We start from the raw sequence: 16,663 nt of genomic DNA on the forward strand, positions 1-16,663 counted from the left end.
CGGGAACTCCATGCAGACGTACAATCTCCTTGATGTACAACCTAGTCAACTCGTCTGCAGAGTTCGAAACTCTAATAGGGAGGAAATGAGTCGATTTCGTCAACCGGTCCATAATCACCCAAATGGAGTTATAACCCTTCCTCGTCTTCGGCAACCCTGAGATGAAATTCATAAAGATGAAGTCCCACTTCCATTCAGCTATGGGCATGGGCTGAAGCAAACCAGAAGGTCGGCGATGTTCTGCCTTGACCTGCTAGCATGTGAGGCAACGTGATACATAATTTACTATGTAGGCCTTCATGTTGTCCCAGTAGTACGACCTTTTTACGTCGTGATACATCTTCGTACTGCCTGTATGCATAGCCATCCTTGAATCGTGAGCAGCCTCAACAACTTCCTTTCTCAAGCCAGGGAGGTTCGGGACGCATAGGTAGCCACAGTAACGTAAGCCCCCATCCGTGCCAACTCTCGACTCTAAGTCCTCATCTGCACTAACCTGCCCTCTCATCTTCGCCAATAGCTCATCGTCTGCCTAAGCTACGATAATCCTGTCATCAATGAGGGGCTGTACTCGAATATGTGCGATGCCCTCATACCGCTCCTCCACCGTGAGTTTCTACTCAAAGTCTCACACGAACTCTATCATATCCCACTCTGCCACCATCAACAGAGCCACAAACGCCAGTGCCTTCTTGCGGCTCAATGAGTCTGCCATAAGGTTGGCCTTGCCAGGATGGTAAGAAACCTCAAACTTAAAGTCCTTCAAGGTTCCATCCATCGCCGCTGCCTCATATTCAGGTCCCGCTGAGTGAATATGTATCTGAGGCTCTTATGGTCGCAAAAGAGCTTGAACTCCACTCCATAGAGGTAATGTCTCCATATCTTCAAAGCAAAGATGACAGCAGCTAACTCCAGGTCATGCGTAGGGTAGTTTTCCTCGTGTTTCCTCAACTGTCGCGATAGGTAGGAAATAACCTTGTCTTTCTGCATTAAAACACCGCCTAAACCGATGCGAGATGCATCCGTGTATATCGTATACTTGACCCCTTGCTCTGAAAATGCGAGCACCGGGGCGGACGTCAACTTATCCTTCAACTCCTGAAAAGCTGCTTCTGCCTTTTCATTCCAGGCGAACTTCAGATCTTTCCGTGTCAAATAAGACAAACATCTGGCTATCTTCGAGAAATCCCGAATGAATTGTCGATAGTAACCTGTCAGGCCAAGAAAACTCGTCACCTCAATAACCAAACCGGGCTGCTTCCAGTCCTGAACTGCGGCTACCTTAGCAAGTTCCATAGCTATCCCTTCCCCAGACACCACGTGTCCCAGAAACTTGACTTCCTCTTTCCAGAAGTCACACTTCTTGTACTGGGCGAACAACTGGTTCTTCCTCAGAGTATCCAAGACTGCTCGCAGGTGTTCCTCGTGCTCTTCCCGACTCTTAGAGTATATCAGGATATCATCAATAAACACGATGACGAATCGAAATAGAAATGGCCGAAATACCCTGTTCATCAGGTCCATGAACACGGCCGATACTTTCGTAAGGCGGAACGATATTATAAGAAACTCATAGTGTCCAAAATTGTTCCTGAAGGTCGTCTTCTGCACGTCCTCATCTCTGACGAGCAACTAGTGATACTCCAACAGCAAGTCAATCTTCGAGAAATATCTTGCCCCCTTCAACTAATCAAATAGGTCATCTATCCTGGGCAAAGGATACTGTTCTTTACCATCACTTGGTTCAATTTTTGATAATCAATACATAATCACAGAGATCCATCCTTCTTCTTTACGAACAACACGGGTACTCCCCATGGGGACATGCTGGGTCGTATAAATCCTACATCCAATAGATCTTCGATCTGTTTCCTTAGCTCCTCCATCTCATACAGAGCCATGCGATAGGTCGAAAGAAACACAGGTGTCATACCAGGTACTAGATCGATCGTAAAATTGATTTCGCGCTGAAGGGGTAGTCCAGGTATCTTCCTGAACACGTCTGAGAACTCTTGGACCATAGGAGTGTCCTCAAGCGCTGGACCATGAATGTCCTTCAGCATGGAAGCATAACAATCAATGCGATAGGACCAACTGACCTGCAGGAAAATAAAGGTCGTGCCCTCTGGTCCATAGGCTATCACCACTCTACAATCGCAGTCGATCTCTGCTTTCATCTCTGTGAGCCAATCCATACCGAGAATGACATCATAATGATGTAATGGGGTGACAATTAAGTCGAGCGCTGTCCCGCTCCCTACAAATATCGAACACCCCTTACAGATCTTGGTAACATCCGAGAAAGTCCCTATAGCGGTAAGGATTCTCACCCCAACCATAGGACTAGTTTCTAACCCCAGCCGCTTGACTGCTGCGCACGATATGATAGAGACAGTGGACCCAGTGTCCACTAATAAAAAGACTAGAGTACCTTGGATATGTACCGTAACATCAAAAGTCATAGGTGGCGAAAGTGCTGCCTCTGATGCTTCAATTGTAAGTGAGTGCACTCGAGTCTGCTGCAAACGGTTAAGCTGAGGTACCATAAGTCATTGAGGCGGCCTAGATCGAGGTATGAGTGACCAAAATGATGGATGAACTGGTGCCGAGCGTAGAGGTGGTGCCGATATAACCTGAAAAAGCTGGCGGTTGATCCTCTAGGGTGGTGAGAAGCCGCTATCCCTCATCCTAGTGAAGTAATTCACCTCGATGTGGCCTGGCCTCTTGTAGTAGGCATACCACATATCAGGTTGCCTCACAGGGGCAGGTGAAGCCATCAGCCTTGGCGGTGAATCTGCTTGTGGCCTCTTCCCTAGGAATGGTCTACAAGGAATCTCTGGTCGCGGCCTAGGAACCATCGGTGCTCGCATACAGGACTGCCTGTCCCTATCCTGCTCAGCTCTCATGGACATGCTCACTAGCTCAGCATAGCTAGGTATGCTAGCGTAGCACATCTTCGAGCGAATATCTGATCGCAAGCCCTCAAAAAATACCGCATACGCATCGGCTCATCTACCAGAATTAACGGGGCGTACCTGCCTAACTCTGTAAACTTGTTCTCATATTCTGCCACTGTCATCCCTCCCTGTCAGAGGCGAAGGAACTCACTCTCCGTCTCGTGGCAATAGGTGACGGGATAGTATTTCTTGTGGAAGCAGGTCTCAAAATCTGTCCACGTCCATACGTGTCCGACTGCAACAGTACGGAGGACATTATCCCACCATAAGTTAGCCTCCTTCTCGAACATGAAAGTGACCAACTCCACCAACTCGGGCTCGGTGCAGTGCAGCGGCTTTAACATCTTAGAGATGCTGTCAAGCTAATACTTGGCCTCCTCGGGTCTTTGAGTACCCGCAAAGGTAGGGGGCCGTAAGCGCTGGAATCGATCAAAGTGGTCGCTGGCACCTACATTCCCAGCAAGGCGTAAATGGAGCAGGCGAAGCCACACCCATGCTCTGGGCAAAAATCCCCGCCATGGTAGCCAAAAACTGTTGTTGCTACTGTACCTGCTACTGCTGCTGCTGTGCCTGCTGCTGCTGATGATGCACCTGTTGTTGCTGCATCAATAACATCATCTACTCCAATCTATCAATAGGGGGAGCTAACTGAGGTACAGATGGCGTCGAGGAAGACACACGGTTCTGCTCTGGAACTGGTGGTATAACAGGTGTAGGCCCATTGGTGGGGCCAGTGGCTAGCTGAGAGTTCGGCATGGTGTGAGAGGGAAACGGGCCTGAACAGGGGTCCGTATGGCTATCACTTAGGGGAGGTGCCCCGTCAGACGAATAGCCAAGAGTGAGCCGTGCCGTACTCCATGTGGCCTTAGGTCGCATTCCCTATATACAACATAAGGTGCAACCCAGGTCAGATTCAGCATGCCCACAACCTCAACCACACAACATTTACACACAGTTTAAGAAAACTTCATGCATTTCATTTACCAAAATTGTCACAATTACATGAGATACGACATTACATGAATCATGACAGGAAACGCATATGAGCTATTACAAGCAAGGCTACGAACGTTAAAACAAGCCAACATGCACAACATACTTTCCACCTACAATACTCCTAAACTTGCCAACATCAAAACACACAGATTTTAAGATAGTAACAAACAAGCTATTAGACAACGGCATGGATGACTAGACATCTGAGTCTGGCGACGGAGGAAGGGCGCCCTTATTCGACAGGCAACACAGAATAGTTTTTAAGGTGCGGGTCACCTTCTTAAACTTGTGCTTCACAAGGGCCCGGATATCGATAATCTCTTGTCGCAAGGTAGCCTAGCCCTCCTCAAGTCGAGCTAAGCGGGCTTCCCTAGCAGCCCGATCAGGGTCACGCCCCGCTGCCGTCGGAGGGGAGCTCTCATCCGTGTCCTGAGCCTCCACTTCTTCCTCCTGTTCTTCTTCTATCTCCTCTCTGCTTTCCTCCTTACTTTCATACTCTTCACTAGCCGTCTCGTCCTCACTCTCATCGAGGCGGGCTTGCCGTTGTCGTGGCCTAATTTTCATCTGGTTGAGAGCAGTTTCATTGATGTAATGGGTCGGCACTGGCACTTCCACCCCAAGTCTATAGCCAAACTCACGTGCAATCTTGCATCTGAGTGGGCTGAATGGGAGCGAATCAGACGCTCTAATGGAGCGTGCGGTAAGAACTATTTGTCACAGAACATGCGTAGGCATGCACAACTTTTCTCCCTACCCCACTTGGTACAGGAAATCTACCATTAGACGAGTGCACTCGCTGCGGTTGCTCTACCTAGGGTACATGTTGTACGTGAAGATGTGGTGGAGCAGGTGCAAGTCATCAGTCATATTGGTCACTAGGAGGCTGTTATTCGGATTCCAGTGGGCCAATTGCCCACAAAGGAATTGCGTGCAGCGATCCCTTTTATGTGCACTCTTCAAATTTTTCTTGTTTGCATGTACTTCGCCAAGCAACATCTTCATAAGCCGAGCTATCAACCCAGCATCAATTGTGGCCTCCAGATCTCTACCCACTGGGATCTTGAAGACTGCAAGGGCTCCAACATAGGCTCTCGAATGTGGGTGTAGAAGGCTCAGATTGTGCCCACATTTGTGCGATACTCACCCTCGAACACAGGACCCCACCCGGCCTCGACCAGGCGGCCCATGACTAGATACTGCCCAAAGAGCCTCTCATCTACATGAGCTTCAAAGAGGACCCTGCGACCCTAAAATCTCCTATGAGACATATCCGTCAGGAAGATCCTTTCGAGGGGAGCCTGGGGATCAAGCTCCCGCTTGGTCCTTATCTCCTGATCGACACTTGAACTAGTGGCGGTGCCTCTAGGCCTCCTTGAACGAGTAGGGCGACTAGGCCCGGCCTCATCCATAAGAGTCCTCTTCTTCCCCATGAGAGAAAGAAGCATGGAAATTGAGAAAATGGCCATCATAAGCTCGAATAGGGCCATTGGAGTGGAATGATAGGTGGAAAAAGGAGGGGTTGTTGAACTTGAAGGTATGTGGGACACAAATGAGGGATTTATGCACTCAAATCGAAGGAAAATAGAGCGATAAGAGAGGGTTTTGATGGGAAATGGTGGAAGGGTGTATGTATTGAAGGAAAATGATGAAATGGGTGGATGGAGGGAAGATTTGAAAGAGAAACAAAGGTTTTTGAGGAAAAGGGGGAGCTTAGAGGGGTAGGTTATGAAGTGGAGGTGTGTTTGGAGGGTTTAAAATCAACCCAACACACGTCAATGGGCCCTACAACGCCCTAGGAGCATCGGCCAGAACCGGCCCGCCCGGTCAGGCCCGCCAGCCGGCGAGGCCTCACGGAACCGGCGAGGTCCTCGTCGGTCTCTGGACATTCTGGCGATGCCTCACTAGTGGGGCAAGGTCCTCCTGCCCCCTGAACCCTAAAAACATGTGGGACCCATTCAGGGTCCCCCTGGAAATGTTCCATTTGGCCCCCAACTCCGTTTTGAGTCGTTCCGGGTCATTTCGAGTGCTTTCTGATATAACTTCATATTTTCTCGATTGTTGAAGGCTGGGATTAGGTAAACCATGGTATAAACCCGTTGATTGACGGTCTAGGGATGATCCGAGGTCGTCTCAAGCGATCGCGGATGTGTACAAACCCGATCTCAGCGATCGTTTTCGATAAATTTCGCCAATTGGCGAAACTGGAAATCCTAAGCTTGTCTCTACATTTTTTTCACACCCACCTAGGTTTAAATGCATCAGTATACGTCGTGTGACCATAACCTAGGTCCAATTTAATCCAAATCATGCTCAGATACCAACTTGTAACGCCATGAAAATCGGGAGCTGAGTAGAAGTCCAACTCCCGAGTTCCAACGCATCACTTATACAAGATAGAAAATGATGATTAATGTTGTCCATATTAGTGCATTTAACATGAGTAGGATCATACTAAAACAGTATATCATACTCCAGAGATAGTTAAATTATGCAAGCGGAAGACTGTAATAGATGGATATAAAAACATATTAGTCATGGTACATCTCCAGAGTATAAACACCTCCCAGGTGAACTATTACAAATACTGTTTTAAATTACAAAATGTCAAAAATGTGAGTCCTCTACAAATGTAACCCTAAAGCCCCGTCGATCAGAACGGTCTATATGAACCCGACCGAATACTGCATATACGAGAAAGCATCTTCCTCGTCTTCGAAATCTAGCTCTGCCTCGCCAGTCGGATCTCCATATGCAACTAAGACAGAGTCTGGTTGGTGTTTAAAATACTGTCTCATAACGTGGGAGTGAGTGATCAACTCAGTGGAACAATAAAGCAAAGATTAACATGTTCTCAATTCAGTCAAGCGGTAATGATAAAGCAATACAATCAAACATCACTAAGTACTCTGATTAATGCAGGAATGGTATGTATAAATGATGCATGCCCTCGCCTGCACTCCCTCAGCGATCTTCATCTAACGGTCATGCATGTCGGTCACTTCCTCGTGCTCTCTACACATCGCCAAACGGCACATGCAATGCGATGCATGAGTATGATTACCAAGTTCCTATTAGTCCTTTTCATACAGCAGGATTGGGAAGCTAAGGTACCTCCCTTGTATCAATTCCTAAACAGTGATCCATTCTAGGGTCGTCAGTCCTAGTAAATCTCATACGATGTTACAGTTCTAGGTCATTACAAAGGGCTCGTCATCTTATCAGTGCAAGCCTAGTTTGTACTCTTGTTACTACGGAAAGACTCGTCGCCTCTACATAGTTTTAGCGTACGCTCGAGGTCACTACAAAGGGCTCGTCACCTTATCAGTGTAAGCCGACAGCTCGAATACAGTATCTTATACTACCGTATTCAGCTCACGAGGCTGTATTGCTCACTAGACACTACGGGGAGGCTCGTCACCCCAGTGTAGGTCGACAGCTTGACCATGGTGTCCCATACCACCATGCCCGGCTCATGAGTCTTAGCAGATCGAGGTACCAAGGTTAAAGGGATTTTCACTAGTGAGTTTGGTATCTTAGATTCAAGCAGTAGTGTCCATACATGGTGAACATTCATCAGGTCAATCGAGTTACTTGACGAGCTCGACTAGTACGAGCGCACGTTGAGTTGATCGACATAAAGTGCGTAAGCATTCTGTGTGGCCTAACCATTGTCGACATCTCAAGTACGATTCGAATTCATCGAACATGTCCTCTATGGCGAAACAACCTCAGCCACCTATTCAGTGCCTGTTACCGATTGCCTGGACTATACCGTAGTCCCAAGCACATTCAATTATAACAGATAACCTTATAAGATAATCAGAGCAGTAATGAATGCCTAATTCCAATCATACAAGCATGTGAGCATTTGATGGATTTCAACTTAAACATAAATTCACACATATGCAGTCCCTAAGTAAAACAGACAAAGAATATAAGTTACATGGAGGAAATCATACACATCGTTAAGATAGTTAAGAATCTCATCTCAACACCCATGTAAAATACAATTTACTACATGCCTGTTCATTCAGACATTTCTACAAACACTTAGACTACATATTCCAACATACATGACGTATGTTGGTGATAGCACGTATTAGGGCAAATCCTTTCACTAAGGAGTTGTCACGTATACCTCAACCATATGTCTACAACAATTAATCATGGCAAACCCATATCCAAATTCCATATTCATTCAATCATATCAACAAACACCAGAATGTACTATATTCAACATAGTTCATATATATGTGTAAAGTGTGAGAAACATCGTGTCTAAGCATGTGATAGCAATTCAAGTCAGTCATAAATCATTAACTGACATTGAAAGCTTTGAAAACCATAACTTATATGTTTATAGTCCGCACCTTTCGCCGGTAGACTAGGGAACTCAGTTTTACAAGCTAAGTCTTGTCTACAGCACCACAATAGCCTATAACAAGGAATTGGTCAGCTATTTCATCTATTACGATAGTTAGAAACCCTAAGACAAGTTAGGGTTAGGTTTTCTTACCAAAGTACGGAGTCGGAATCGCCTATATAGGGATACAGGAATGACGGTTGAGTGCGTGGAGTAGCGGGATCGAATCCCAGGAAGTATCTCCAACTCACTCTCTCACTTTCTTTCTTTTCCCCTTCTCTTTTCTCTATTCTCTTTCTTAGGATTTTTAGAATTCATATGAAATATGAGAGAGAGTGTTTAAGGTCCTTATATAGGCCCAGGACTGATGGAAATGACCCCAAGGCCAAGGTATACTTAGGTTATATCCAAAGGGCATCTGTTTCAACCCAACGGAGCACTTTTGGTGGCTCCTTTTTCACATGCAGTCAGACTTAAGCTCCCTGACATTGGATCTAGGTCAGGCTGAGTTTTCGTTCCGATCGGGTTTGCAGATCGACCATGGCGAACCAGTTTCAGTTCAACGGTTACGGTCACTCGATCAGGGCCACAAGTACATGGCCATGTATGGGACATTTCCCCTGATTCATGGGTGTATTTGGGTCAGATTCTGATGGTCTGAATCCTTATATTTGGTGCGCAAGTGACACGACTCAGATTACATAAATTTGAATTTTATTTCTACGGATGTTCACGTTTCTCATACACTTTGCTCCGGGCTCAAGTTGTGCATTTCTAAACACAATTAAGACTTAATTTTTGAGGAGATTGTCAAGTCCAGTAATGCAGTTATAACTGTATAGTTTTGTAGTTATCGGACTTTCGACGTGTGGTCCAGGTCTGATACGAAGTTTCGGTGTGCTCCCGAGAGCAACTAGGTTTTGAGATGGATTCTAGATTTCAGGGCAATGTAGCGTTAATGATACCACACAGTTTGGGTCTTGCAAATCATATTTAAAGTGATTAGTGCTAATTTCACAAGTACTCTAGTTTAGCACTTGCTAATACTAACCTAATTTCTAAAAGATTTGGTCCCGGGTGATTTCTGCCTGAGGTGGTACTCGGGTCCTTGTATAGATTTTTCTGAGACGTTATAGGTGCATTTATAAATTCTTGCATGCCTTCATGTATCACCATATTGTGCTTCAATGTGTGTGAACTAAACGGCCCAACCGTTCATCAATTTTGGCCATGCTCTCATAGATTTATACACACTAGAAGGATTTGGGAAGTTATCAGATTGAACCAAAAGGACTTCATTAGGACATTTCAGGAAACTTGGTTCGATCTCATGAATCTGTATGTGAGTGAATATAGGGTGAAAGGCTAGATCGAGGGTCAACAATGCCTTGTCTAGTTCGATCGGAGTATTGAATAGGAGGTCATTGACTACTCCTAATGACAAAACATCTAAATCTTTGATAAACAATTCTAGATGGAAAGTTGGAGCGGAAGAAGAAGAAGACGCAACCATTAAGAGGAGAAAGCTAAAAAATGAGTTTCAATGCAAGAGAGAAGCAGCGACTTAGAGTATTGTTTATGTATCAGTCGCAATACGTGCGCATTAATGAAAAGATAACCATGACTTCTTGTATGATATGATTCTATGAGACGTGTCACAAGAACAACTTAAAAGGGTGAGGTAAATAATATCTTTCGGTACAACATCGATCAAGAGAATTAATGGGGAGACAACGCGTGGAACAACAACCGATTGCATTTATTATGTTGGGTAACGGAACAACATTGCTTTCACCTTTTTTTCCAAAAGCGAAGCGACATGAGAAGACAATGTTGTACCCTATTTATGACCATTCTAGAAAAAGCTAATAGGAGCGTGACATGTGGTATTACATTAGAAATAGGAAGTAGATGAAAAGATCTTCTAGATACTTAAACAAGTTTTCGCAAAATCATAGCTAGCATTTATCTAATTGTACATATTACTGGATGGCTGACTAAATGGTGTGGTCGAGTTATCTAAAGTTTAATAAGTGAATAAAGAAACATGGTCGAGCAGTTTGAGATACAAAAGACAGTCGTGAAATGAAACAAAGCTTGACCGAGAGGAGAGGAACAATCGCAAAAGAGAAATGTAACAAAATTAAGGATTTATAGAAAGGCTTTCAGCTCCTCTATAACCGTTGCAGTAATGGAAGAATGATCTAGAAGAATATGTTATAACAGAACTTTATAAATAACAAAAGAATTTAACAGAACAAGATATCTCAAAAATCTAAAAAAACAACACAATCCAACTATCAATTTATCTTTTATCTCAGCTTATCATAGTAGTTGTAATTCTTAGCTATAATCTTTAGCTATAATACAAATCTAAGCTCATATGTTGGATTTGTCCTTTATCCAATATTACGAAGTTCTTTCAAGAGACATATTCTTGCAGTTGCTCCTAGCAACTGATTGTAAGTTTTTCTTTTTGTTTGATTGTACTGGTATTCTGAAAGTTTTTTCTCATGTAAGGCATAAAGCAACTCATCTTCGGAAGAACCTCACTCTTCAATTTTCACTTGATCATTATAAAAATTTTGCAAGTGGCTGAGTACGAGACCAATCTTTTTAAAATCTAGTCACATATGTTCATATTGGACGTATCTGCTTATTTTGATGCTTGGAGTCAAAGTTGATCGGTTTGGATCAAGCCACTTTATCGATTATGACACACCCATTGTAATGACTCGTGTCCGAGTAGTAAGTCATGAGTACTTGCATATACAAATAACCTTAGCGCGGAAAAACTAGTAGATGCATACGGACATCATAAGATAGATTGTTGTTCACATTCGTAGAAGAAGTGCTGAATTTCAAGGACAAAATTCTCTTTAAGATGAGTAGTTTGTAACACCCCGTACCTTCCAATACTCGAGTGTTACCATGTAACCTAACTTAGTATAAATACGAGCTTGGCTTAGGTAAACATTCACGTTCATTCTAGCCTAAATCCAACCCTTGAAAACAATCCCCATCCATACATCAAGCTATCCATCTGCTGATCTCCAAGATGGATCACCATACCACCAGAAATACTTATTTTTACGGTTCCGAATTCTCTAATAGACAAACCTAACTGTACATCATCTAATTTAAGACCTAGATTAATAGACCTTGTGTTTAAATAAATAGATAAATAAATAATCCTACCATTAAAATTTGGATCATGATGATATGTCAAAATACACCTATTTGGTACAACTAAATCTCGTAAAGTAAATGAGGGATTAAGGTCACGTAATCCACCAGTCATCAAGTTACGTCTCATTGGATTATCCACCGTTCGTTGGATCCATAACGTCCAACTTATAGAACTGCCACCTGGCCATCACAATCAAACCATCAGACCACCAATTCAACCATGGATCTTCATCTAGACAAATCCTAGGACCCTTAGCGCCATTGGTAGGAATCTCCACCCTCAAACCAAGTGGTCCTACCGTCGAATCAAACAAATCAATCGGATGTCAAAAATTGGGGATTTGACGTCCGCTTGAAGCGACCCACTATAATGTAAAGTGACCCTAATATTTGGACACATAGCTAAGGGACGCATAATGAGTAGTCTCACGTCTTACATATAGCTATGATAAAAAGGGTAAACAAATAAATAATAACGTGTAGGTAACAATAATAAAAATAATAATGGTAATAGTAATGATAATAATAATAGTTAGATATCTGATGATATAAAAGCATGATATGGATGGTCCTAATAACCTAACCAACAACATGATAAACATACATATATATACTTATATATATGTATATATACATATAATAATAATAGGAATTAAAATTAAAAATTAAAATATTATATGAATAGAAACATAGGATGGTGTGCTTCAGCATACAAAGGATCCCTTAGGACATTTTGACCGTCGATGATCGAATCAGAACTAATCCGACCATTGGATCAACACAATCAATAATAAAGGCCTTAATCAGTTCATATAGCCCACCTGAGCTTTGGGTCTGACTGATCTTTGATCAGAGACCCTTAGTAGGACCTACAAAGAGAATGGACGGAGTGGATCTCCTAAGGTAGTCGTGTGGGGCCCACTTTGGAGCTGCACATGTGCACATTTCACATGCACTCGCTGTGCACCCGAGAATGGAAAAGCTCCCGCCTGCTGCCGTTCAAAACACGGATCAGTTGTGTTTTTCTCTCCCTGTTTGGTTGAGATGTGGTCCGCCATCACGACCCGGTAGCTTGATCCGAACTATCCACCATTTGCAGCCCTTAAGTTCGTCCAAACCCAAAGAAATTTCACATGTTAGAGCTCATTCATGTGCACACAAATCCCTGCACAAGCAGAGCTGCGCATGGACGTTTTTCCAAAAATGGAAATCGACTTCCGCTTGCCAAGCTGGCAATCTGTGTGATCCCAGCTCCCTAATTCTTAGCCCTCCATTCCCTAAAATCCTAGCCCTACAATTTAAGGCTTTCCCAACAAACAAAACTGAGAACATTCCCTTTAGGCGAAAGATATTTTCAGCCTCCAGATGCATCATAGCCATTCATGGCTCTTCAATCAATCCAGGCCATCCAGCTGACCCTAACAACTCAAGTATAAGCCAAGAAAAACCCTAAAGTCTGGCCATAGGGAGAGAAACAGTAGCTGCACAGCTCTTCTCGGTTTCGGTGGTTAAAATCGATTCGCCATCTCCTCCACTTGAACCCACCGGCTGATCTCTCCCAAGATTCAAAATCCTCCTTCCACAAGTTCTCTCATACCCATCTGAGTCAGCCCACGTCTTTCCCTTGAAGAAATAACTCCTGTACGTGAATCCGCCATTAACGACCACCTTCTTCCTCGTCCAAACCACACCAGTCGTCTCAGGTTAGAGCAAGGTTTGGACGTGTGGGAGTTGCCATCGATGACTGTAGCTGAAAGGAGAAAAGAGGGAGGAAGGAATAGAAGAAGAAATAGAAAGAGAGCAAGAGAGGGGATAGGAGCGACTTGCTGCCGAGTCGGGCGATCCATAGACTCACTGCCGAGTCAGTGCAGGGTCAGGGTGAGTTTGGCTCAGTCCTTGCTAGGATTCTAACAAAGAAGAGGGAAAAGAAGGACTCAACAGAGAGAGAGAGAGAGAGAGAGAGAGAGAGAGAGAGAGAGAGAGAGAGAGAGAGAGAGAGAGAGAGAGAGAGTTGTTGCTGAGTTGACTCGGTTGGAACCGAGTCCAGCCAAGTCGAGTTGGGATGGATCTGTCCAAACTCATTGCTGGACATCCCAGTGGGTAAGAAAAGAAAGAATATATATATATATATATATATATATATATGGACAGAGAAGAATGTTGATGGGAGGAGGTGTCAAACCGAGTCAATAATGTGGGAATTTTCACTCCTTTTCATTGATCAGATTCATCATCAATTGCTTTTGTTATCAATAATACTGTTATTATTCTCTATCTGTTATAGCAATTAACGTTATTCTAAGGCTATTGATTAGAAATTATAATTAACAATCTATTGTAACAATTGGTGTTGTTGCTAGTTAGCCACTACTAGATTATTATTATTTGTATTTGTAACATCATTAAATATCGTTATTTTACTATTGTTAGGAATTATTATTAGATACTATTAATTGAACTTCTTGATTGTCGGTATTAGATATTAAAAACTATCATTATCAACGTTACTCTTAGTTCGTCATTAATAAATTATTGATTATAAGATTAGTATTTTTAAGAATAACTGACGGTTATTACTTGTTAATACTTCATTTCGAATATTTTTGTAAATTAATTAGATTTCAAACCCTGTAACAAGCCAAGAACTAAGTTAGTGGATAAAACCTTAAGCCCACATCAAAACCCTAAACATAAGTTAAGACCATAACTATGATCATTGCGATTATCAAGTATGATAGACCACTGGCTGATTCTTCATACTAATATTAGATGTTATAAACAAACCTACGATTATTAGACAATTATATTTTATTTACTATCCTTAAGTATTATCATAAATAAGTTCAGTATTAATAGCTATTATTATCATCACTCGAAAATACTGTCACTTTTGTTATGGGATGAGTGTGAGTATTGTTAATATGAATATCATTATTAGGCATTATCATAATATCATTAGTAAATATTTTATTATTATTACTTGAATTATTTAAGGGATTATCAGTAATTATAAAAATGTTAGATGATGTCAGTACGTTTAAATATGAACTTATGCATCGTTATTATTAATATGGATGGATTAATACTCTTATTATGAATATTATTTGGCCATTGTACAATAATAATAATAATAATAATAATATTATTATTATTATTAATTTAGGATTCAAATCCTAGAATCCAAGCATTTAACTAAACCTTAGGATGAAACCCCAAAACCTATAAAATCCAAACCCTAGGTTAAGTCCCTAACCCTAAATGGTGAGTAAGCTTGGATTTAATTGTACAACCTTACGATTTATGGTAGGTATTGATTCCAAGGGAACATGCATCTCGTAGCGATGGTGCAGGCGACTCAAACATAAGGTGATGATTCTTCCCCTTAAGCTTTCTATTTTTCCATTAGCCTAAGTTATAGTTTTTATTTTAACTTATAATTGATATCTCCATTTCATAGTTACATGTGTTAATTGTTCGAATTGAATTGCTACATTACATGCTTAATGTTTATCCTGCATTTTTATTCATGCTTGTGGATTATGTGGATTGCTTATGGAAACTAAACTAGTACATCAGTGGGAAACCCCCACCTATATGTGTACACCCATACTTAGGATGTAATCCAACTGGTTGTGATAGTAATAAACCTTCGACTTAGTAGTTATTGAATGGTGGTTTAAATTGACCATTGATATGGGCCTACCATCCAGGGTCGTTGTATCCAATAGTTTTTAAGGATGGTCTTTTGTCGCATGTTTTTTATACTTGCCCTATGTGACATATTTTGATAATTGCCCTATGTGGCTTGTTTTGATATCGCCCTATTTAGGTTTGTTTTGATATTTTCCCCATATGGGTTCAATGTTTTATACCATGCAACCATGCGATGGTAAGCCCTATATACTGTAATATGATTGGCCACTAGTCGACAAGTTTCCATTAAACATCCTAAGATGGTAGTCTCATGAGCCGGGGATGGTGGTATGGGACCTATGCCCGAGCTGTCAGCCTACGCTGGTGACAAGCCTCTGTAGTGACCTTTAAGCTTATTTAAATTAGTTAGTTGTAATTGGACTAATAACGGGTTGGATAATCATGCATACATGGCACAGACCAGCATCTATTGCTATCGTATGTGATGTACGTATTTGTCCGACTATATGATTTTCCCAGGCCGATGATTCAATGGGTGACGAGCCCACTGTCCATACGGATGAGCATCCCCAGGGCGATGATTGCATACTTCACGCATCCATGCATCTAATAAGACCTGCATCATGTATTGTTTTGTATGTTTTACTTCATAACTATACTTACCTAATGCGGCGGTATGTAATCTTGAGGGGAATTCACACTGAGTTGGTCACTCATCCATCAAATATATAACCGTACAGGTAGCACAGGTGGCTTAAGTGATTTTCATTTTCAAACTGATAAGGAGCCGAGTACAAATGACAGGGATGCACGGCCGTATTGCTAAGAGGAGCTGCGCGGTCTTACGGCTTATGTTTACATTCTTTTGTTACTTTTCATGTATTAACACTACCAAAAAAAGGGGCAAAGCCGAAGGACTTTGGGGGGTTTTGGCTATGGCTAATATCCGTCGGTATCACCGACGGCTTTTAGCCGTCGGAGAAAATCGATAATCCTTTGGGGAAACCCCAGTTTTGGATGGTGGACGACCAACCGTCTACCGTTTTCCCATTTTGTGGTCGCCCCGAGACTTATTTAATTCTCATTTTTGGTGATCTAGCCAAAAATGATGTTGAGAAATGTATGGACGGCGTGGATGAAGTATATCCATCATGGTGGGGCGCATAGATCCCTCCCCTTTCCAAAGGTATGTTTACCGTTTTTTGCTTTCTGTAAAAACTGTGAGTTTTAAGTAGAATTTAAAATAGTGGTGATTCCTTTATAAAAATAATGGTAATTATATAGAGTTATCCAGACTATTCAAATAATCCGTTTGGTTGTAAGTGATTAATATTTATAATGTTGTTATATAATACAATTTTAGGCATCCAGAAAATGGTCCCTCTTGCATGTACGTCTATTAACAGGCGTTTTGTTATAAACAATGGTAGACGCACAGAATATCAAATTTGAACTGTTTATCCGATTTAGAAGAGGAATTCCGAAATATCGAGCGCTCATCTGC

Source organism: Magnolia sinica, chromosome 9 (genome assembly GCF_029962835.1).
Source record: "Magnolia sinica isolate HGM2019 chromosome 9, MsV1, whole genome shotgun sequence".
Classification (NCBI taxonomy): domain Eukaryota; kingdom Viridiplantae; phylum Streptophyta; class Magnoliopsida; order Magnoliales; family Magnoliaceae; genus Magnolia; species Magnolia sinica.